At 44.1% G+C, this 25,946-nt stretch overlaps 1 protein-coding gene across 3 annotated transcripts in view; it reads right to left on the bottom strand.

The window, feature by feature from the left end:
• The window catches only part of EDAR (ectodysplasin A receptor), a 226,279-nt gene that overhangs the window by 86,174 nt on the left and 114,159 nt on the right, over window positions 1-25,946 (bottom strand). Inside the window, exon 1 of one of the 3 annotated variants that reach the window (XM_069757553.1) lies at window positions 8,340-8,415. The exons of the other annotated variants lie outside the window; for them this stretch is intronic. The gene's annotated coding sequence lies outside the window, so the exon portion shown is untranslated. Of the gene's footprint in view, window positions 1-8,339; window positions 8,416-25,946 lie in introns of those variants that run through there. 3 annotated transcript variants of the gene reach the window in all.

Here is a 25,946-nt window from a genome sequence, read left to right as displayed (position 1 = left end):
CCAAGACGCTGTATATTTATCACATAGAAGGCACCGAGACTGCTGTCTATTACATAGTAACATAGTAACATAGTTAGTAAGGCCGAAAAAAGACATTTGTCCATCCAGTTCAGCCTATATTCCATCATAATAAATCCCCAGATCTACGTCCTTCTACAGAACCTAATAATTGTATGATACAATATTGTTCTGCTCCAGGAAGACATTCAGGCCTCTCTTGAACCCCTCGACTGAGTTCACCATCACCACCTCCTCAGGCAAGCAATTCCAGATTCTCACCGCCCTAACAGTAAAGAATCCTCTTCTATGTTGGTGGAAAAACCTTCTCTCCTCCAGACGCAAAGAATGCCCCCTTGTGCCCGTCACCTTCCTTGGCATAAACAGATCCTCAGCGAGATATTTGTATTGTCCCCTTATATACTTATACATGGTTATTAGATCGCCCCTCAGTCGTCTTTTTTCTAGACTAAATAATCCTAATTTCGCTAATCTATCTGGGTATTGTAGTTCTCCCATCCCCTTTATTAATTTTGTTGCCCTCCTTTGTACTCTCTCTAGTTCCATTATATCCTTCCTGAGCACCGGTGCCCAAAACTGGACACAGTACTCCATGTTCATCCCATAGGAAACACCGAGACTGCAGTATCCATCACATAGGATACATGGAAACTGCTGTACAGACATCACAGGACACATGGGGCTGTGGCATAGTCATCACCGGACATGCCAGGACTGAGGCATAGATATGCCTGGCATAGATATCCCAAGAGATTCCAGGGCTATGGCACAGGCATCATAGGAGATGCCAAGGCTGCAACATAAACCTCACAACCTCACAGGAGACACTTTGGGACTGCGGCATATACATAATTGGAGACATGGGGCTGCGGTATATACATGACAGAAGACATGGGGCTGCAGCATATAACATCACAGAAGATATGGGTCTGCATTATTGTGGCATATACATCACAGGAAACATGGGCCTGCATCATAGACATCACAGGATACATCAAACTGCGGCATATAAATTACATGAGATATGGGGGTGCAGCATATACATCTTAGGAGACATGGGGATGCGCCATATACAGTACAGGAGATATAGGACTGCAGCAAAGACATCACAGGAGACATGGGGCTGTGGCATATAAATCAAATGTGATATGGGGCTGCAGCAAAAACATCACAAGAGACATGGGCCTGCGATATATACATCACAGGAGACATGGGGCTGCGATATATACATCACAGGAGACATGGGGCTGCGATATTTACATCACAGGAGACAGGGGGCTGCTATATATACATCACAGGAGACATGGGGCTACGGTGTATACATCACAGGAGACGTGGGGCTATGGTATATACATCACAGGAGACATGGGGCTGCGGTATATACATCACAGGGGACATGGGGCTACGGCATATACATCACAGGAGACATGGGGCTGCGGTATATACATCACAGGAGACATGGCGCTGCGGCATATACATCACAGGAGACATGGGGCTGCGATATATACATCACAGGAGACATGGGGCTGCGATATTTACATCACAGGAGACATGGGGCTGCTATATATACATCACAGGAGACATGGGGCTACGGTGTATACATCACAGGAGACGTGGGGCTATGGTATATACATCACAGGGGACATGGGGCTACGGCATATACATCACAGGAGACATGGGGCTGCGGTATATACATCACAGGAGACATGGGGCTACGGTATATACATCACGGGAGACATGGGGCTACGGTGTATACATCACAGGAGACATGGGGCTACGGTATATACATCACAGGAGACATGGGGCTACGGTGTATACATCACAGGAGACATGGGGCTGCGGTATATACATCACAGGAGACATGGGGCTACGGTGTATACATCACAGGAGACATGGGGCTGCAGTACATACATCACAGGAGACATGGGGCTGTGGTATATACATCACAGGAGACATGGGGCTACGGTGTATACATCACAGGTGACATGGGGCTACGGTGTATACATCACAGGAGACATGGGGCTACCGTGTATACATCACGGGAGACATGAAGCTACGGTATATACATCACAGGAGACATGGGGCTGCGGTATATACATCACAGGAGACATGGGGCTGCGGTATATACATCACAGGAGACATGGGGCTGCGGTATATACATCACAGGAGACATGGGGCTGCGATATATACATCACAGGAGACATGGGGCTACGGTGTATACATCACAGGAGACATGGGGCTACGGTATATACATCACAGGAGACATGGGGATACGGTGTATACATCACAGGAGACATGGGGCTACGGCATATACATCACAGGAGACATGGGGCTACGGTATATACATCACAGGAGACATGGGGCTACGGTATATACATCAGAGGAGACATGGGGCTACGGTATATACGTCACAGGAGACATGGGGCTACGGTATATACATCACAGGAGACATGGGGCTACGGTATATACATCAGAGGAGACATGGGGCTGTGGTATATACGTCACAGGAGACATGGGACTACGGTATATACATCAGAGGAGACATGGGGCTACGGTATATACGTCACAGGAGACATGGGACTAAGGTGTATACATCACAGGAGACATGGGGCTGCGGTATATACATCACAGGAGATATGGGGCTGCGGTATATACATCACAGGAGACATGGGGCTATGGTGTATACATCACAGGAGACGTGGGGCTACGGTATATACATCACAGGAGACATGGGGCTGCGGTATATACATCACAGGAGACATGGGGCTACGGTATATACATCACAGGAGACATGGGGCTACAGTGTATACATCACAGGAGACATGGGGCTACGGTATATACATCACAGGAGACATGGGGCTACGGTGTATACATCACAGGAGACATGGGGCTGCGGTATATACATCACAGGAGACATGGGGCTACGGTGTATACATCACAGGAGGCATGAGGCTACGGTGTATACATCACAGGAGACATGGGGCTGCAGTATATACATCACAGGAGACATGGGGCTGTGGTATATACATCACAGGAGACATGGGGCTACGGAGTATACATCACAGGAGACATGGGGCTACGGTGTATACATCACAGGAGACATGGGGCTACGGTGTATACATCACAGGAGACATGAGGCTACGGTATATACATCACAGGAGACATGGGGCTGCGGTATATACATCACAGGAGACATGGGGCTACGGTATATACATCACAGGAGACATGGGGCTACGGTGTATACATCACAGGAGACATGGGGCTACGGTATATACATCACAGGAGACATGGGGATACGGTGTATACATCACAGGAGACATGGGGCTACGGTATATACATCACAGGAGACATGGGGCTACGGCGTATACATCACAGGAGACATGGGGCTACGGCATATACATCACAGGAGACATGGGGCTACGGTATATACATCACAGGAGACATGAGGCTGCGATATATACATCACAGGAGACATGGGGCTGCGATATATACATCACAGGAGACATGGGGCTGCGGTATATACATCACAGGAGACATGGGGCTACGGTATAAACATCACAGGGGACATGGGGCTACGGCATATACATCACAGGAGAGAGGGGGCTGCGGTATATACATCACAGGAGACATGGGGCTGTGGTATATACATCACAGGAGACATGAGGCTACGGTATATACATCACAGGAGACATGGGGCTACGGTATATACATCACAGGAGACATGGGGCTGCGGTATATACATCACAGGAGACATGGGGCTGTGGTATATACATCACAGGAGACATGAGGCTACGGTGTATACATCACAGGAGACGTGGGGCTCCGGTATATACATCACAGGGGACATGGGCCTACGGCATATACATCACAGGAGACATGGGGCTGCGGTATATACATCACAGGAGACATGGGGCTGTGGTATATACATCACAGGAGACATGAGGCTACGGTATATACATCACAGGAGACATGGGGCTGCGATATATACATCACAGGAGACATGGGGCTACGGTGTATACATCACAGGAGACATGGGGCTACGGTGTATACATCACAGGAGACGTGGGGCTACGGTATATACATCACAGGAGACATGGGGCTGCGGTATATACATCACAGGAGACATGGGGCTACGGTGTATACATCACAGGAGACATGGGGCTACGGTGTATACATCACAGGAGACATGGGGCTACGGTGTATACATCACAGGAGACATGGGGCTGCGGTATATACATCACAGGAGACATGGGGCTGCGGTGTATACATCACAGGAGACATGGGGCTGCGGTATATACATCACAGGAGACATGGGGCTACGGTGTATACATCACAGGAGACATGAGGATACGGTGTATACATCACAGGAGACATGGGGCTACGGTGTATACATCACAGGAGACATGGAGCTACGGCATATACATCACAGGAGACATGGGGCTGTGGTATATACATCACAGGAGACATGGGGCTACGGCATATACATCACAGGAGACATGAGGCTACGGTGTATACATCACAGGAGACATGGGGCTGTGGTATATACATCACAGGAGACATGGGGCTACGGCATATACATCACAGGAGACATGGCGCCGCGGCATATACATCACAGGAGACATGGGGCTACGGTGTATACATCACAGGAGACATGGGGCTGCGGTATATATATCACAGGAGACATGGGGCTGCGGTATATATATCACAGGAGACATGGGGCTGCGGTATATACATCACAGGAGACATGGGGCTACGGTATATACATCACAGGAGACATGGGGCTACGGTATATACATAACAGGAGACATGGGGCTACGGTATATACATCACAGGAGACATGGGGCTACGGTATATACATAACAGGAGACATGGGGCTACGGTATATACATAACAGGAGACATGGGGCTACGGTATATACATCACAGGAGACATGGCGCTGCAGCATATACATCACAGGAGACATGGGGCTACAGTGTATACATCACAGGAGACATGGGGCTACGGTATATATACCACAGGAGACATGGGGCTGCGGTTTATACGCCATAGGAGACATGGGGCTGCGGTATATACATCACAGGAGACATGGGGCTGCGGTATATACATCACAGGAGACATGGGGCTGTGATATATACATCACAGGAGACATGGCGCTGCGGCATATACATCACAGGAGACATGGGGCTGTGATATATACATCACAGGAGACATGGCGCCGCGGCATATACATCACAGGAGACATGGGGCTACGGTGTATACATCACAGGAGACATGGGGCTGCGGTATACATATCACAGGAGACATGGGGCTGCGGTATATATATCACAGGAGACATGGGGCTGCGGTATAAACATCACAGGAGACATGGGGCTGCGGTATATACATCACAGGAGACATGGGGCTGCGGTATATACATCACAGGAGACATGGGGCTACGGTATATACATCACAGGAGACATGGGGCTACGGTATATACATAACAGGAGACATGGGGCTACGGTATATACACCACAGGAGACATGGGGCTGCGGTATATACACCATAGGAGACATGGGGCTGCGGTATATACATCACAGGAGACATGGGGCTACGGTATATACATCACAGGAGACATGGGGCTACGGTATATACATAACAGGAGACATGGGGCTACGGTATATACATCACAGGAGACATGGGGCTGCGGTATATACACCATAGGAGACATGGGGCTACGGTATATACACCATAGGAGACATGGGGCTACGGTATATACACCATAGGAGACATGGGGCTGCGGTATATACATCACAGGAGACATGGGGCTGCGGTATATACATAACAGGAGACATGGGGCTACAGTATATACATCACAGGAGACATGGGGCTGCGGTATATACATCACAGGAGACATGGGGCTGCGGTATATACATCACAGGAGACATGGGGCTACGTTATATACATCACAGGAGACATGGGGCTACAGTATATACATCACAGGAGACATGGCGCTGCGGCATATACATCACAGGAGACATGGGGCTGTGATATATACATCACAGGAGACATGGGGCTACGGTGTATACATCACAGGAGACATGGGGCTGCGGTATATACATAACAGGAGACATGGGGCTACGGTATATACATCACCGAAGACATGGCGCTGCGGTATATACATCACAGGAGACATGGGGCTACAGTGTATACATCACAGGAGACATGGGGCTACGGTATATACATCACAGGAGACATGGGGCTGCGGTATATACACCATAGGAGACATGGGGCTGTGGTATATACATCACAGGAGACATGGGGCTGCGGTATATATATCACAGGAGACATGGGGCTACGGTATATACATCACAGGAGACATGGGGCTACGGTATATACACCACAGGAGACATGGGGCTGCGGTATATACACCACAGGAGACATGGGGCTGCGGTATATATATCACAGGAGACATGGGGCTGCGGTATATATATCACAGGAGACATGGGGCTGCGGTATATATATTACAGGAGACATGGGGCTGCGGTATATATATCACAGGAGACATGGGGCTGCGGTATATATATCACAGGAGACATGGGGCTGCGGTATATATATCACAGGAGACATGGGGCTGTGGTATATATATCACAGGAGACATGGGGCTGCGGTATATATATCACAGGAGACATGGGGCTGCGGTATATATATCACAGGAGACATGGGGCTGCGGTATATATATATTACAGGAGACATGGGGCTGCGGTAGATATATCACAGGAGACATGGGGCTGCGGTATATATATCACAGGAGACATGGGGCTGCGGTATATATATCACAGGAGACATGGGGCTGCGGTATATATATATATTACAGGAGACATGGCGCTGCGGTATATATATCACAGGAGACATGGGGCTGCGGTATATATATCACAGGAGACATGGGGCTGCGGTATATATATCACAGGAGACATGGGGCTGCGGTATATATATCACAGGAGACATGGGGCTGCGGTATATATATCACAGGAGACATGGGGCTGCGGTATATATATCACAGGAGACATGGGGCTGCGGTATATATATCACAGGAGACATGGGGCTGCGGTATATATATCACAGGAGACATGGGGCTGCGGTATATATATCACAGGAGACATGGGGCTGCGGTATATATATCACAGGAGACATGGGGCTGCGGTATATATATCACAGGAGACATGGGGCTGCGGTATATATATCACAGGAGACATGGGGCTGCGGTATATATATCACAGGAGACATGGGGCTGCGGTATATACATCACAGGAGACATGGGGCTGCGGTATATATATCACAGGAGACATGGGGCTGCGGTATATATATCACAGGAGACATGGGGCTGCGGTATATATATCACAGGAGACATGGGGCTGCGGTATATATATCACAGGAGACATGGGGCTGCGGTATATATATCACAGGAGACATGGGGCTGCGGTATATATATCACAGGAGACATGGGGCTGCGGTATATATATCACAGGAGACATGGGGCTGCGGCATATATATCACAGGAGACATGGGGCTGCGGTATATATATCACAGGAGACATGGGGCTGCGGTATATATATCACAGGAGACATGGGGCTGCGGTATATATATCACAGGAGACATGGGGCTGCGGTATATATATCACAGGAGACATGGGGCTGTGGTATATATATCACAGGAGACATGGGGCTGCGGTATATATATCACAGGAGACATGGGGCTGCGGTATATATATATATTACAGGAGACATGGCGCTGCGGCATATACATCACAGGAGATGCAGCCGTTGCTGTGTTTTACTGTGTGATAAGAGCCCATCGCACACTAATTCCGCTCACAAGGCATGTCTTGAAGCTGGCACTGGCCACTGTTCTGTAGTAATGAAATTTAAGGGACCAGCAACAATAAAAAAAACAGCTGCTGGTCCAAGCACTGCGGCACCCAGGAATCTGTCCAGAGGACCGGAAAAAAGGCCATCATGTGCCATAAACTGCCTGCAGACCTGAGGTTCCTCACCCCTGTTCTAGCCTGAGAGGTTGGCATTTTGTCAAAATGATTACAGCCTCTAGAAGCTTAAGAAATGGGCTGCATTGCAAGAATATTTGCTGTATGTTTTTATTCTATTTTAGGCATAATCCTCAAATATAAAAAATGTGAAGAGATATGCCTGCCATTACCAAGTCAACATAGACGACTAGCAGCGAGTAAGAACAGTGGGAATAACCGGACACAAATATGTCACAATCTTCCAATACGCAAAATCTTAAAAATGTAAAATAGACCAAGCACCAAGAAGGTGAGTACTTACTAAAACAGAGGACGGTGTCCACGTGGTAGACGTTGTGGCAAGATTGATGCTGAGGTGAGTAACATTCTGTCTCGGCTCATCCTCAGTTAAGTATTAGAATAAGTTTAGAAAAGTGAGCTGAAACCACTCCATTTATAGTCAGTCACTCACTATCATTGCGCAAATCAGCTTGCATGACGAGCCAATCAGCTCGTAGCACCACACAAAGACCATATGGTCATTGATCTTAATACATGTCTACATGTCAGAAACAGGAGACGAAGCGAGGCTGAAAGAGCGAAATCAAGTCGTGGGAGATGGAGATTCAACTCTCCAAAGGACTTTTATTTATTCTATAGTGAACTAACCCCGACAAACAAAAATGAGATGCTCCAGTGTCCAACATCTTTCAACCTGCACTTCTAAGCTATTGAGCCCCATTATTCGGGACCAGCTTTCTTCCCGTTTCAGTGGACTGAAGTTATGTAAAACATGGTGTTTTAGCACTTGTGTAAGTCCACCTTGAAGATATAACATCCATGCTGCAGTCATTTCTCTTTACATGAGCAGCTGTTTCCAATTTGAATCCCACAATCAAATCTCATATGTTTCACACTCCAGGAATACTGGAGTTACAGCTTTTCTCATTTATTAGAACACACCATCCTCCTTTTAATAAAACACATTTCATAAAACATCAAGCTGACACTATTCAAGTAATACAGTGATCTATTGCAGGGAGTCTGTTGGCATAAAATGACTCTTCAGACCGAGCACATCATCTTATAGCCCTAATTAAAAATCGCCTCTTTAGTGCCTCAATCCATTTCTGCAATTTCCAGGACAGGAGTCGTTCTTTATTGAAATATAATAGCGAGGTGCTCAGTGCGCCCTTGTCGCGGCACATTCACACTTGTTTGTATTGCATCTATTCCTTCTTCCTTGATTGATAGCTGTGGCTTTACAGAAGCCATAGGAAAGCAGAGACAGACAGAAAACAAGTAAGTGCACCGATGTGCTTGGCCACACCAAGGTGCACCGGGCACCTCATTAACATGTTTCAATAATTTCTGACAAACTCAGCAATGGATTTAGATACTAAATGTAAAATTTTATTTTAATCCCAACTGCTAATTTGTTCCAGAGGCGTCCCCCCTCCCCCCAAAAAAAAAATAATAGCCCCCCCCCCAAAAAAAAATAAAAATAAAACATAAAAATGTAACCCCAAGACTAGGGCTGGACTTTAATTTTAATGTAACATTCTCAGAGAAACTTTTCCCTGCCTGAGTCACAGTCCAACACAAGTGTGTTGGAAAGCTTGTATGTCAATCTGAAGAGTGCCTTGTATACTTCTATTGCAGTACGAGCCAAAATACATCATGCTACAAAATGCAACATATGCAAATATCTAGAATTTAAAGTATGGCACAATGGATTCTTAAAATGCGTCTAAGCGTATAGTATCAATAGCACAATTAGCCTATTAGGATATACACAGAAAACCTACAAATACAGTGATTTGGTCTGTATATAGTTAATCAAATGTATTGAGCCAACTACAGCTCGTTTTGGGGGTTAAGTGGCTTACTTCTGCACAGGGGCCCGCCGGGAGATTCACCTGTTCCCCTGTGGGACAGTCCGAGCCTGCATAGGTTGAAAAAAGCCACAGGTCTACCAAGTTCAACCTTTCTCCCAGTTATACAGTACATTCTCTATCACTAGATTATTTATTACCCACAATAAAAATCACCCGGCCCTTTTTTTAAAAGCTGTTATAGTGTCTACCTCCCGTGGTCGGCATTCAACTGTCTGACTGCTCTAACTGTAAAGAACCCTTTCCTATTTAGCTGCAGGAATCGACTTTCTCCACACGTAATGAGTGCCTCCTGGTACTTTGTAACGTTGTTTGGAAGGAATAAATCATGTGCCAGTCATTTCATTTCATTTATTAATGACATACAGTATATTTGAGAAAAGGTTAAGAATTTAATCTACTGTCACACTTTTGTTTTTCTTATAACCTATAGGACCAATTTAAAGCAGATGCCAACCCAAAATCAAAATATCTATGTCTGATTGGACTTAAAGAGATTATATGCCTATCCCTATCAGTATGACTTTGGAGTGTGGGAGGAAACCCATGCAAACACGGGGAGAACATACAAACTCATTACAGATTTGATTCGATCCCAGGGCTCTAGCGCTGTAAATCAATACTGCTAACCACTGAGCTACCGTGCCGCTCTGTAGTATATTATTAGCATATTTAGTGTGAGGTCATGTCACAGAAAATAGTAAAATACAGAAATTCATTTTTTAGCTGCATCTAGAAAAGGTAATAGTGTGTTAATAAAAAGCTGACAAATCCTGGACTTGGGATGTTGTGTAATTGATGGTGCTGGGAGGCATATTATATCTGGAGGAATATTAGATTTTATGGCCAGATAATGTAGGCTAGTAAATTAAATGGCTCTACTGACATCCTATAAAACCCGTACATGCCAGATGTTAGGATACACTTGGGACCTCAGAATTTTAAGCCATTGTCATTGCTCGTTTACCGAATCCTATTAATTGAATTTCTCCTTACAGCGAGCAACAAGGGACGAGCTTAGTGAAATGACATTAATATAGTCAAAGAAACGAGTGTGGCATGATTGCATAGAGAGAATTAACATAAAAATATCTCTACCTATTTAAAGTCTTTCTACATAATCCATGGAGAGGTTATTATTGAAGCAAACTAAGCAAGGGGAAAACACGAAGATTCATTTAGTCTCCTTTTGAGATCTACAAAAATTACATATGCTCATGCAGAACTGTATTTGCTTTTACTGGATAGTTAGTTTTATAATTTTATAGTTTTTAAGGTTCAAGATAGATATATGGTAAGTCTATAAAGTTCAACCTATAACCTCAGTTTTTCTAACAAAATTCCTCCTGGCCCTGCACAATTGTGTCATGTTGGGTTACACATTTAGTTAAAGCACATATTATTATTATTTCTTTTTAGACCACTATTGATTCCATGGTGCTGGGATTACATACAAAATACAAATATAAATTACAGATAACAAACTAACAATGATAAACTGGTACAGAAGGGAGAAGACCTGGTCTTTGTGGGCTTACAGTTCTCAAAATAATGGGGAACAGACAGTAGGTTGGGGGGAATTGCGGCAGCTCTGGTGAGGGTGAATTGGCAGCACGGTTATTGAAGGCTGTAGGCTTTTTTGAAGAGATGCATTTTCAAGATCCATCTGAAAGTTCTAAATGTGGTGGATAATCAGATGTGTTGCGGTACAGAATTCCAGATGATGGGGGATATTCGGGAGACGTTTTGAGAAATATGGAATATGGAAATATTTTTGAGTTGGAGGCAGCAAGAAGTGGAAAGAGCTTGGATGTGCGGTTTGAAGGATGGGGCAGAGTCAAGGGTTACTCCAAGGCAGCAGACTTGCAGTACGGTGGAAAGTGTGATATTATTTATTGAGATAGATAGATCGGGTAGTGGAATTAGGAGAGATGGAGGAAAGATGATGAGTTCAGTTTTGTCCTCATTGAGCTTTAGGAAGCATGATGAAAAGGAGGAAATTGCTGGTAGACACTCCTGGATTCTGGAAAGCAATGAGGTGACATCAAGGATGGAGAGGTAAATCTGAGTGTCATCAGCTTATAGGTGGTCCTGGAAGCCAGGGGACTTTATAAGTTGTCCCACTGAAAGGTACAGATTGAAAAGAGTAGGGGGTCCTAGGATAGAGTCTTGAGGGACACCAACAGAGAGAGGGAGGGATGAGGAGGTAGTGTGGGAGTGGGAGATGCTAAGTGTGTGGTTGAAAAAGTATGAAGAGATCCAGGAGAGGGCAATGTCTTTGATGCCAAGGGAAGAGAGGATTTGTAGTGGTTGACTGGGTCAAAGGCAGAGTACAGGTCTAGAAGGGGGAGTAAAGATAATTGTCTTTTAGCGTTGACAGTAGGTGGTTATTAATTTTGGTCTGGGAGTTTGGGGGGAATGGTGGGGACAGAAGCCGGATTGTAGGTCATCAAAGTGGGAGGTAGATGAGAGATGGAAGGAAAGTTCAGCATGTACATGCTGTTTGAGGAGTTTGGAGGCAAATGGGAGCAGCAATATGGGGCGATTGCTGGACATAGAGGTCGGGTCGAGGGAAGGCTTCTTCAAGATAGGTGTGATTATGGCATGTTTTAAAGCAGAAGGGAGGATACTATAAGTTAGTAATAGGTTGAAGAGATGGGTTAGGACCAGGACAAGCATTGTGATGAGGTTGGGGAGGAGATGGGATGGGGTCAAGTGCAAAAGTGGTGAGGTCGAGGGGCAATTTACAGAGGAGATGAGTAACATAGTAACATAGTAACATAGTTATTAAGGTTGAAGGAAGACTTTTAGTCCATCTAGTTCATCCCATAGCCTAACCTAACATGCCCTAACATGTTGATCCAGAGGAAGGCAAAAAAAAACCCAATGTGGCAAAGAGTAAGCTCCACATTGGGAAAAAAAATTCCTTCCCGACTCCACATAAGGCAATCAGACTAGTTCCCTGGATCAACGCCCTATCACGAAATCTAGTATATATAACCTGTAACATTATACTTTTCAAGAAAGGCATCCAATCCCCTCTCAAATTTTAGTAGGGAATCACTCATAACAACATCATACGGCAGAGAGTTCCATAGTATCACTGCTCTGTTATTATGCTTAAACCTTCTTTTCTCCAGACGAAGAGGATGCCCCCTTGTCCCTGTCTCAGGTCTATGATTAAAAAGATCATCAGAAAGGTTTTTGTACTGTCCCCTCATATATTTACACATTAAAATAAGATCAAAAGTGATGGTGGGGAGTAAAGTTATGGGGGATGGGCAGTGATCTTTTATATAAAGGGGTTGAGGTGGTTATGCAGTAAAGACTTGCCTTGTTTGATCAACCTCATGTTTTAAATGTGCGGCAAATTCTTCTGCAGAGATGAGGGAGGTCGAAAGGGGCAGTGGAAGGTGGAGGAGTGAGTTAAAAGTGTTTAATAGATTTTTTGGGGTTATTGGATAGAGAAGATACAACGGTAGTGAAATAAACCTATTTAGCAGAGGTAAGGGCCGATTAGAATGTGAGAGTTGCTGTTTTGAAAACGGTGAAATCTTCGTGTGAGTGCATTTTCTTCCAGTGTCGCTCTGCAACGCTGGAAACTTGCCAAAGCTTTTTAGGGAGGTTATTGTGCCATGGTTGTCTATTAATTAGTTGCGCCCTGCCATGCACGAGAAGAGCGACCGAATGAATAGCTGATGCCAGTGTGACGTTGTTGAAGACGGTGGCAGTGTGGCGTTGTTGAAAACATATCAGGCAGATTGTCATGAAGATCTATGTCCCGCCCATAGATCTTATCAGCTCATTTACAGATTAAGAAAAACATGGAGTTTTATGGAATAAGACATCATATCATTGATATCAATGCATCATTTTATTCATCTTCCTATGACCTACATGCCCATATAGACCGCATAGGATGGTTTATACTACCGACAGATTCCCTTTACGTTATCAAATAATACTATTCAGAGTCTAGCATCACCAGTTTTAAAGACTCATGTTTTGTAGGCATGATCTTTTGACTTTCTAAAACCAATACTTAAAAGAAAAATAGAATATGCAGCAATATCCTATTTTAAACAACCTCTAACTTTCAAGAGAACCTGTTGAGTCCACAAACTGCTTTGCACCACTTCTATAGCAGTATTTCTTTATTCCAATAAGGTGTTGATGGTCCATACTAATGCTGCAAATGGAACAATGAATTTTTCATCTGCAGAGTTCAATACTCAGATTACAAATCTTCTAATCTCACCTCACTGGGCATGATTGAGAGCGTTTATTCAATTCCCTTTATGGTAGAACCATTGTGCAAGCTTTCAATCAAGTTCCGGGATGCGTGATCAGAAGCTCCAAGGCAGGACTAGTCCGGGGAAAGAGATGTCCTGCCAGACTGCTGCTGCCTCATCACCATATGCGACACTGCAGAATAAAAGTTCACTATTCAAAGACTAGTGTGGAATTTTAAGCACCTTGTTGGAATAAGAAATCTGAATCCATACATATGCTAGTAGTTTACAACAGTCAAGGGACCTGACAAGATCATTTTAACTCAAGCATCCCAGGATTACATTTTTATCTCACCCAATAAGGTCTAGCTAACAGTCTTTCCCAACATATTATATCATAGGTCAATTAAGATGGTCAAAGTCAAAATAACATTGTTATTGTTTTATATTACTCTGTAGTATAATATTCTATGCTGCCAAGAAGCTAACCTATACATTACACCTACTAGGAGTTCTTCCCGTGTTTGCGTGGGTTTCCTCCGGGTTCTCTGGTTTCCTCCCACAATAGATTGTGAGCCCCAATGGGGACCGTGATAACTACATTTGTAAAGCTGTGGAATATGATGGCTGTAAATAAAGATAAATATATAAACTGGATGTAGTTGAGACACTGCTAAGCTGCCATTGCCACAGCACTTCATCCACTTGTGAGATTGATGTCGTACGTGATGATGACCACATTCTCGTTACATGATCATGTATCTCTTACATAAGCCATGATGTTTTATCACAGAATTGGGATTTTATATAGCAAAGAAAATAAAGCTGTGAATATGAACAGAGACCCCCGTGGGCATTGCCATCGACTTCAAGAGACAATGCATTCTTTTGCCCATCATTGGTCACAGAGCAACAGTCACAGCTTCTACAGTTAAAAACTGTTAACCCAATGAATAGCATTGAGTAATTGCAGGGATTAATGGAGTGTGTGGAATAGGTTTACCATAAAAAAATGAATGAAACTCATTATGTGAACAGATGTACGGATGTGCAATTTCCATATCCGACTATAAATGATTTTATGTCAATTACTCACCCTGTCAAATGAGCCTTTGTTCACCTTTGTAGGAGTCAGGGCTCAGGTGGGCATGTCTGGAAATGCTATAACTGTAAAAGTACAGTGTGACTCTAAAGAGGGCTCTTATCAGCCCATCTATGACTATGGGTGCCATTCATGGCTTATCTTAGAACAAAGATTGTATAGTTTTGTTTTATATCTTTACAGTTAATAGAAACGCTATACCAGCTGTATTATCTGTGCAATGCTACGTTACGTGTATCAATATGCAAATCTCTATACATGTATAGTATTGAAGAGATTTTCTTGGGGAAGGTGGGGAGAATTTTCTTGAGGAATCACACAATGATGACGCAGGAACCACATATATGGCAGAATTATATGATTTCTTCTTTATCAAAACTGATTAAAGAATAATATTTTATTTTGTAGATATAAAATACGGTATAAATATGACCTTAAAGAACACCTGTCACTTTCTTAAAAAACACTGATCTGCCCCGATTCTGCAGCTCTTTTCCATTCTGCGCTGAATCACCCCATTGCAGAGATATTCACATTTGTTGCATTTGGAGTGAAGTATGTGAAATCTCTGCTCTGCAGTCCAACTAACCGTTTGTTCATGGTGTTCTTTGGTGGCATAAGCTTTCACTGCTTCCTCACAGACACTGCCAATTACAACTCAGCATTTTATCTAGCAGCCTGTTAGTCTCAGACACTGCTGAGCTATGATTGGCAACATCTTGGAGGGAGGGATGAGAGATTGTACACCCCAGAGAAGACAATAAAAAAATGCCCAGATGAACAGCAAACCAGACATTACACATAGCGCGCTCTGGAAGGTACAAATGTGAATATCTCTGCATTGGAATCACACGGCGCAAAAAGGAAAAGAAAGGTAAAATCAGGGGAGCTCAGGAATTAATTTTACAAGATATTTAATTACATTTTTTGATCAAGTGGCTTTTTAACCCCTTAGTGACAGAGCCAATTTGGTACTTAATGACCAGGCCAATTTTTGCAATTCTGACCACTGTCACTTTATGAGGTTATAACTCTGGAACGCTTCAACGGATCCCGCTGATTCTGAGATTGTTTTTTCGTGACATATTGTACTTCATGTTAGTGGTAACATTTCTTCGATATTACTTGCGATTATTTATGAAAAAAACGGAAATATGGCGAAAATTTTTAAAATTTTGCAATTTTCAAACTTTGTATTTTTATGCCCTTAAATCAGAGAGATATGTCATGAAAAATAGTTAATAAATAACATTTCCCACATGTCTACTTTACATCAGCACAATTTTGGAAACAAAATTTTTTTTTGTTAGGGAGTTATAAGGGTTAAAAGTTGACCAGCAATTTCTCATTTTTACAACACCATTTTTTTTAGGGACCACATCACATTTGAAGTCATTTTGAGGGGTCTATATGATAGAAAATAATGAAGTGTGACACCATTCTAAAAACTACACCCCTCAAGGTTCTCAAAACCACATTCAAGAAGTTTATTAACCCTTTACGTGCTTCACAGGAACTGAAACAATGTGGAAGGAAAAAATGAACATTTAACTTTTTTTTGCAAACATCTTAATTCAGAACCATTTTTTTTATTTTCACAAGTGTAAAAACAGAAATGTAACCATAAATTTTGTTATGCAATTTCTCTTGAATATGCCAATACCCCATATGTGGGGGTAAACCACTGTTAGGGCGCACCGCAGAACTTAGAAGTGAAGGAGCGCCGTTTGACTTTTTCAATGCAGAATTGGCTGGAATTGAGATCGGACACCATGTCACATTTAGAGAGCCCCTGATGTACCTAAACAGTGGAAACTCCCCACAAGTGACACCATTTTGGAAACTAGACCCCTTAAGGAACTTATCTAGATGTGTGGTGAGCACTTTGAACCCCCAAGTGCTTCACAGAAGTTTATAACGTAGAGCCGTGAAAATAAAAAATCGCTTTTGTTTACACAAAAATGATTTTTCGCCCACAAATTCTTATTTTCACAAGGGTAACAGGAGAAATTAGACCACAAAAGTTGTTGTGCAATTTCTCCTGAGTACGCTGATACCCAATATGTGGGGGTAAACAACTGTTAGGGCGCACCGCATAGCTTGGAAGAGAAGGAGTGCCGTTTTACTTTTTCAATGTAGAATTGGCTGGAATTGAGATTGGACGCCATGTCGCGTTTGGAGAGCCCCTGATGTGCCTAAACAGTGGAAACCCCCCACAAGTGACACCATTTTGGAAACTAGACCCCTTAAGGAACTTATCTAGATGTGTGGCGAGCACTTTGAACCCCCATGTGCTTCACAGAAGTTTATAACGTAGAGCCGTGAAAAAAAAAAATTGCATTTTTTCTACAAAAATGATCTTTTTGCCCACAAATTTTTATTTTCACAAGGGTAACAGGAAAAATTAGACCACTAAAGTTGTTGTGCAATTTCTCCTGAGTACGTCGATACCCAATATGTGGGGGTAAACCACTGTTTGGGCGCACCGCAGAGCTTGGAAGAGAAAGAGTGCCGTTTTACTTTTTCAATGTAGAATTGGCTGGAATTGAGATCGGACGCCATGTCGCGTTTGAAGACCCCCTGATGTGCCTAAACAGTAGAAATCCCCCACAAGTGACCCCATTTTGGAAACTAGACCCCCCATGGAACTTATCTAGATGTGTGGTGAGAACCTTGAATGCCCAAGTGCTTCACAGAAGTTTATAATGCAGAGCCGTGAAAGTAAAAAATATTTTTTTTTTCCACAAAAAAGATTTTTTAGCCACCAAATTTTTATTTTCACAAGGGTAACAGGAGAAATTGGACTGCAAAAGTTGTTGTCCAATTTGTCTTGAGTATGCTGGTACCCCATATGTGGTGGTAAACCACTGTTTGGGCGCACGGCAGAGCTCGGAAGGAAGGAGCGCCGTTTTGGAATGCAGACTTTGATAGAATGGTCTGCGGGTATTATGTTGTGTTTGCAGAGCCCCTGATGTACCTAACCAGTAGAAACCCTCCACAAGTGACCCCATTTTGGAAACTAGACCCCCCAAGGAACTTATCTAGATGTGTGGTGAGAACTTTGAATGCCCAAGTGCTTCACAGAAGTTTAGAATGCAGAGTCGTGAAAATAAAAAATATTTTTTTTCCACAAAAAAGATATTGTAGCCCCCAAGTTTTTATTTTCACAAGGGTAACAGGAGAAATTGGACTGCAATAGTTGTTGTCCAATTTATCCCGAGTACGCTGATGCGCCATATGTGGGGGTAAACCACTGTTTGGGCGCACGGCAGAGCTCGGAAGGGAAGGAGCGCCTTTTTGGAATGCAGACTTTGATAGAATGGTCTGTGGGCATTATGTTGCGATTGCAGAGCCCCTGATGTACCTAAACTGTAGTAACCCCCCACAAGTGACCCCATTTTGGAAACTAGACCCCCCAAGGAACTTATCTAGATGTGTGGTGAGAACTTTGAATGCCCAAGTGCTTCACAGAAGTTTAGAATGCAGAGTCGTGAAAATAAAAAATATTTTTTTTTCACAAAAAAGATTTTGTAGCCCCCAAGTTTTTATTTTCACAAGGGTAACAAGAGAAATTGGACCCCAGAAGTTGTTGTCCAATTTATCCCGAGTACGCTGATGCCCCATATGTGGGGGTAACCCACTGTTTGGGCGCACGGCAGAGCTCAGAAGGTAGGGAGCACCATTTGACTTTTTGAGCGCAAAATTGGCTGTCGTGTTTGGAGACCCCCTGATGTACCTAAACAGTGGAAACCCCCCAATTCTAGCTCCAACCCTAACCCCAACACACCCCTAACCCTAATCCCAACCTGATCCATAATCCTAATCACTAACCCTAACCATAATCACAACCCTTACCCCAAAACAACCCTAATGTCAACCCTAACCATAACCCTAATCAAAACCCTAAATCCAACACACCCCTAATCCTAATCTCAACCCTAACCTCAAACCTAACCCTAATCCCAATACACCCCTAATCACAACCCTAACCTTAACCCTAATCCCAAACCTAACCCTAATCCCAAGCGTAACCCTAATGCCAACCCTAACCCTAATACCAACCCTAATCCAAACCCTAACCCTAATCCCAGCTCTAACCCTAACTTTAGCCCCAACCCTAGCCCTAACTTTAGCCCCAACCCTAACCCTAGCCCTAGGGCTACTTTCACACTTGCGTCGTTTGGCATTCCGTCGCAATCCGTCGTTTTGGACAAGAAACGGATCCTGCAAATGTGCCCGCAGGATGCGTTTTTTGCCCATAGACTTGTATTGCCGACGGATCGTGACGGATGGCCACACGTCGCGTCCGTCGTGCACTGGATCAGTTGTGTTTTGGCGGAGCGTCGGCACAAAAAAACGTTCAATGAAACGTTTTTTTGTACGTCGCATCCGCCATTTCTGACCGCGCATGCGTGGCCGTAACTCCGCCCCCTCCTCCCCAGGACATAGATTGGGCAGCGGATGTGTTGAATAACTACAGCTGCTGCCCACGTTGTGCACAATTTTCACAACGTGCGTCGGTATGTCGGGCCGACGCATTGCGACGACCCCGTACCGACGTAAGTGTGAAAGAAGCCTAACCCTAAGTTTAGACCCAACCCTAACCCTAAGTTTAGCCCCAACCCTAACCCTAAATTTAGCCCCAACCCTAACCCTAAATTTAGCCCCAACCCTAGCCCTAACCCTAGCCCTACCCCTAACCTAACCCTACCCCTACCCCTAACCCTACCCCTAACCCTAACCTAACCCTACCCCTAACCCTACCCCTAACCCTACCCCTAACCTAACCCTAACCCTACCCCTAACCCTACCCCTAACCCTAACCTAACCCTACCCCTAACCCTACCCCTAACCTAACCCTAACCCTACCCCTAACCCTAACCCTACCCCTAACCCTACCCCTACCCCTACCCCTACCCCTAACCCTACCCCTAACCCTAACCCTAACCCTAACCCTACCCCTACCCCTAACCATACCCCTAACCCTAATTTTAGCCCCAACTGCTGTTCTCCTGCCGGCCGGCAGATGGAGACAGATGGTGGGCGCACTGGGCATGCGTCCGCCATGTTCTGCTGCCGGCGGCCAGGAGGAGCAGCAAGAGGATCCAGGGACCTAGGTGAGTATGCTAGGGTCCCCGAATCCCCCTATTTCTCTGTCCTCTGATGTGCGATCACATCAGAGGACAGAGAATTACACTTTACTTTTTTTTTTTTTTTTTTTTGCGGTCGCCGGTAAACAGTTAATTACCGGCGATCGCAAAACAGGGGTCGGTAATACCGACCCCGATCGTGCTCTTTGGGGTCTCGGCTACCCCCGGCAGCCGAGACCCCAAAGATTCTCCCGGTGCCGGCCGGCGGGCGCACTGCGCATGCGCCCGCCATTTTGAAGATGGCGGCGCCCACTGGGAGACACGAGGAGCATCGGGGGAGCTAGGTGAGTATTGGGGGGCCACCTGGGACCCCTTTTCTCTGTCCTCCGATGTGCGATCACATCGGAGGACAGAGAAATTAAAAAGAGATCGCTTTTTTTTTTTGCGATCGCCGGTAAACGGTTAATTACCGGCGATCGCAAATGCGGGGTGGGTTGAAAACCCCCCGAATCATGTTCTCTGGGGTCTCGGCTACCCTCGGCAGCCGAGACCCTGGAGAAAATCGGCCTCTGGGGGGCGCTATGGACTTTTTCCACAGCGCCGTTAATTAACGGCGCTGTGGTTTAAGTACCCTTAGCGGCCGCCGTTAAAAGGCGTATCGGCGGTCGCTAAGGGGTTAAACTAGTTTTGCAGCATTCTTTTTTGTTATAACCCTGTCCTATGTTCAGTGACAAACCTTTTTTTATGAGATGCCCAATTATTCTCCAAATGATGTTGGACTGCATAAAATAAGTTTTTTCTAAGGTTAATAAATGGTAGTTTTCTGATGGCTTTCACTTTAGTTAATATACCTGTTTAATGAATAATTATTTATTTGGTAAGCTAAGCTGTGCTGTGTGCAGGTATGGACTGGGACTGAAATTCAGTCCTGGCAGTTAAAATCACACAGGTCCATTATGTCCCCTTCCCCAAGCACTAGATGGGATATATTACTAATATTACCCTGGATGGAGGAAAGCAAGATTTACTAAAAGACCAATATTTCTAATGATTCCCGTGGCCTGCTGGGGTAAGTGATGGAGGCAGTGATTTTGTGCTCTGCTACAACTCTTAACAGTATAGTTGTCTTGAGAACAACGATTCTGTTAACAACGTAGCAGACAAGGCAGCCCACGACCAGATAGGCCCTTGTGGCATTAAAGGGTACCTATAATGGTTAGGAGGCCTGAGCCGCCAGCGTATCCCTGTCTCCTGTGCAGGCCCTATCAGTGGCCCCCTCTCCCCCCCAAGGGAGGTGGACTGCACCAGTGTTTAAATACGACAATTAAACAGGGTATGCAGACAAGGTAACTAAAATCTCAATCTCACCAAATGCTCACACAGCCAAAGAGGAAACACAGAGAAGGGAAGAGAAGGAAAAAACTAGGAAGGAAAACAGGTTTAACATGCAACCAAAACAGACACCAATCTCTGTAAATAAACGTCCAAGCTCCTAATACCACGCTCCTTTCCTCTCCAAGCCAGGCAGCAGAACTGATCACTGACAACAGTTGTAGTCAAAGCTGAGTCTATATAGGAGAGGAGATTACAAAAAACCAAATCAGCTGAGAGACCAAGCTCTCAGTAACTTCAGTAACAAGGTTTAACTCCTGCCCTGCTGACACAAAACAGCCAGGTCAGAATTCAGGAGAAGAGCTTCTGTTCATCGTGTGTGAACGAGGACCAGAGCGCTGCGGTTCTCTGGAAACTCTCTGTCGCGGTAGCCCCGTGACACCTGCTCTACCTATGCTGAAATCTGGGCCTTACAATAGATACAAGGCATTTCTCTTCTCGAAACGATATACTCATCTTAGTGATTCAAAGAATAATGTGATATAATACAACAACATCTTTCCTGCTTTATACTGTAATAAAAGATTTATAGATCTTAGCTGCTGACAACACGGGTTATGTTGATGCATCTGCAAGTCTAGTTTGCACCAAACATGTAAGTAAATTGCATAATGATTCATGGAAGCATTCCCTTTTATAAAGTTCACCCATAAATAACCAACTCTGCTCGATTACGTTCTTTTGGACAGTCTTTTCATCTTCCAAATAGAAATACAATCTCTCGGACTCCATCGACTCATAGATAATAAAATAAGCACAATGTATACAATGATTTATGCAAACAACTGACATGTTTTAATAAATCTCAAAGGAAAGAAACATTGCTCAGATTAATAGCAGAAAGTCTACAATTCTTTAGATAAGTCAGGCTGGCCATATACATTAGATAGATGTCAGTCAAACCCTTGAACTGTCAGGCTATGTGCACACGTCAGGATTTCTGGCAGAAATTTACCTGACAAAAACCTGACATTTTTGCCAGAAATCCGCATGCATTTTTTTCGCGTTTTTTATGCTTTTTTTGCGTGTTTTTGATGCGTTTTTTTCCAAATGCATAGAATAGTGGGGAAAACGTGAAAAAAATGCAAAATTAATGAACATGCTGCTTTTTTTTACCGTGATGCATTTTTTTGCGGAAAAAAACGCATCATGTGCGCAAAAATTGTAGAATGCATTCTAAATGATAGGATGCATATGTTTGCAGTTTCTAATGCGGTTTTATCGCGTTTTTATCGCGAAAAAACGCAAAAAAAACGCAAAAAAACCTGAACGTGTGCACATGCCCTGAGACGCCTTTGGTATTAGGTTATCTCCCTGAGAACAAAGGGATCAGGCAGATAAAATCCAACTGTCTGATCCTTAAAAGGATTGTCTGGTCTCTGTGTGACTGCAGACTTATGAATCCCTCCAGTGCACACACTGTGGAGGGTACGTATGAGTAGTCCTGTAAGTGATTATATGGTCCCTACAGAGCCCTGATCTCAACATCATCGGGTTTATCTGAGATTGGATCAAGACACGGAAGGATTTGTTTAAGTCTACATCCATAGAAGATCTGTGGTTAGTTCTCCAAGATGTTTGGAACAACTTTCCTGCCGAGTTCCTATAAAAATTGCGTGTAACTGTATCTAAATGAATTATTGCTTTGATGCTATTTTGAAAGCAAAGGGTAGTCACACCAAATATAGATTTTCCTCCTTTGAAAATTATTATTATTATTATTATTTATTGTTATAGCGCCATTTATTCCATGGCGCTTTACATGTGAGGAGGGGTATACATAATAAAAACAAGTACAATAATCTTAAACAATACAAGTCATAACTGGTACAGGAGGAATGAGGACCCTGCCCGCGAAGGCTCACAATCTACAAGGGATGGGTGAGAATACAGTAGGTGAGGGTAGAGATGGTCATGCAGCGGTTTGGTCGATCGGTGGTTACTGCAGGTTGTAGGCTTGTCTGAAGAGGTGGGTCTTCAGGTTCTTTTTGAAGGTTTCGATGGTAGGCGAGAGTCTGATGTGTTGTGGTAGAGGGTTCCAGAGTAGGGGTGATACGCGAGAGAAATCTTGTATACGATTGTGGGAAGAGGAGATAAGAGGGGAGTAGAGTAGGAGATCTTGTGAGGATCGGAGGTTGCGGGTAGGTAAGTACCGGGAGACAAGGTCACAGATGTATGGAGGAGACAGGTTGTGGATGGCTTTGTACGTCATGGTTAGGGTTTTGTAGTGGAGTCTCTGGGCAATGGGGAGCCAGTGAAGGGATTGACAGAGGGGAGAGGCCGGGGAATAGCGGGGGAACAGGTGGATTAGTCGGGCAGCAGAGTTTAGAATAGATTGGAGGGGTGCGAGAGTGTTAGAGGGGAGGCCACAGAGCAGGAGGTTGCAGTAGTCAAGGCGAGAGATGATGAGGGCATGGACTAGGGTTTTTGCAGATTCATGGTTGAGGAATGAACGGATTCGTGAAATATTTTTGAGTTGAAAGCGGCAGGAAGTGGAAAGGGCTTGGATATGTGGTTTGAAGGAGAGATCAGCGTCAAGGCAGCGAGCTTGTGGGACTGGGGAGAGTGGGCAGCCATTTACTGTAATGGATAGGTTCGTTGGGGGGGGTCACGTGAGATGGGGGAAAGATGATGAATTTTGTTTTGTCCATGTTAAGTTTCAGAAATCTAGCGGAGAAGAAGGATGAAATAGCGGACAGACATTGAGGGATTCTGGTTAGAAGGGAGGTGATATCTGGTCCAGAGATGTAGATATGTGTGTCATCAGCATAGAGATGATACTGAAAGCCATGAGATTCTATGAGCTGTCCCAGGCCAAAGGTGTAAATGGAGAAGAGCAGGGGCCCAAGGACTGAACCTTGTGGGACTCCGACAGATAGAGGGTGAGGTGAGGAGGTGGTGTGTGAGTGGGAGACGCTGAATGTCCGGTCTGTTAGGTATGATGAGATCCAGGATAGGGCCAAGTCTGCGATGCCAAGGGATGAGAGGGTTTGTAATAATAGGGAATGGTCCACTGTGTCAAAGGCAGAGGACAGGTCGAGGAGGAGGAGGACAGAGTAGTGTCGCTTGCTCTTGGCGGTTAAGAGGTCATTGGTGACTTTAGTTAGGGCAGTTTCGGTGGAATGGTGTGACCGGAAGCCAGATTGTAGGCGGTCAAAGAGGGAGCAAGAAGAGAGATGGGAGGACAGTTCAAGGTAAACGTGTTGTTCCTGTAGTTTCGAGGCATAAGGGAGAAGTGATATAGGGCGATAGCTAGATGCAGCTTTACACAACTCCCCTATTCTCAGAATGGCAGATGACGGTGGGGCATATGACCAGACCAACTTCAGCCAACTGAAAAACTGGGTTTTATTGGAAACAAGAGTGGTGTGAAATAAATCCATGAGCAAAGATACACTAAAAAGTAGACCGTACATCACAAAGAAGGCGATCCTGTAATATACGGCACCACAAAAGCAAATCCCCAACATATTTGTTAAGATAAAATGAACAATCCCTTTAACTACTTAAACCTATTATAGTTTGAGTATTGTCCAGTCTTTAATCTAGGGACAGTTCTACTTTAGGACAGCATGAAGGCCATAGATCTTGGCTAGCCAAGAAGTTGAATGACATTATTGTCATTGCCACAATAATGTGAGTGTCTAGAGATGTAGAAAAAGTGAGCTTCCATCTATATATTTATCTAGGTGCTTCTGGAAATGTAAGAATTCTTCTTGGTTGTTTTTCTATTGCTGACCAAATCTACATCCACAGAAGATAAACATCACTTTGATTTGTATTCCATAATTCAATCAATAATACACCTGAAATTAAGAAACTTTGCAATATATCTTATAAGAGAAATCTGCTCCTTTCTCTGCCAGGACAGATCATTTATTTTTAAAAATCTTGAGTCACGCTTAAAATTAGTATTCAGTAAAGACACATTTTTTCATTGCTGAGATAGGAGATGGCAGTTGGTGCACATAAAGTTCTATGTAGAGGGAGGGAGGAGGAGGGAGGAGCTAGAAACAAAACTCATCCCACTTCCCTTCTTCATAGAATCTTATCAGAACTAACTGTCCTTTCCTCTTATTAATGGAAAAACCTGTCTTTACTGAGTTGAGAATTTTGAAAATGATTAATCAGCCTTGGCGGAGAAAAAGTATCAGATAAGATATATTACAAAGCTGATCGTTTTCAATTGTTCTATTGATTTATGTAATTAAAAAATAA

Source organism: Ranitomeya imitator, chromosome 3 (assembly GCF_032444005.1).
Source record: "Ranitomeya imitator isolate aRanImi1 chromosome 3, aRanImi1.pri, whole genome shotgun sequence".
NCBI classification, from domain to species: Eukaryota; Metazoa; Chordata; class Amphibia; order Anura; family Dendrobatidae; genus Ranitomeya; species Ranitomeya imitator.
This window is presented reverse-complemented; position numbering and strand designations above follow the sequence as displayed.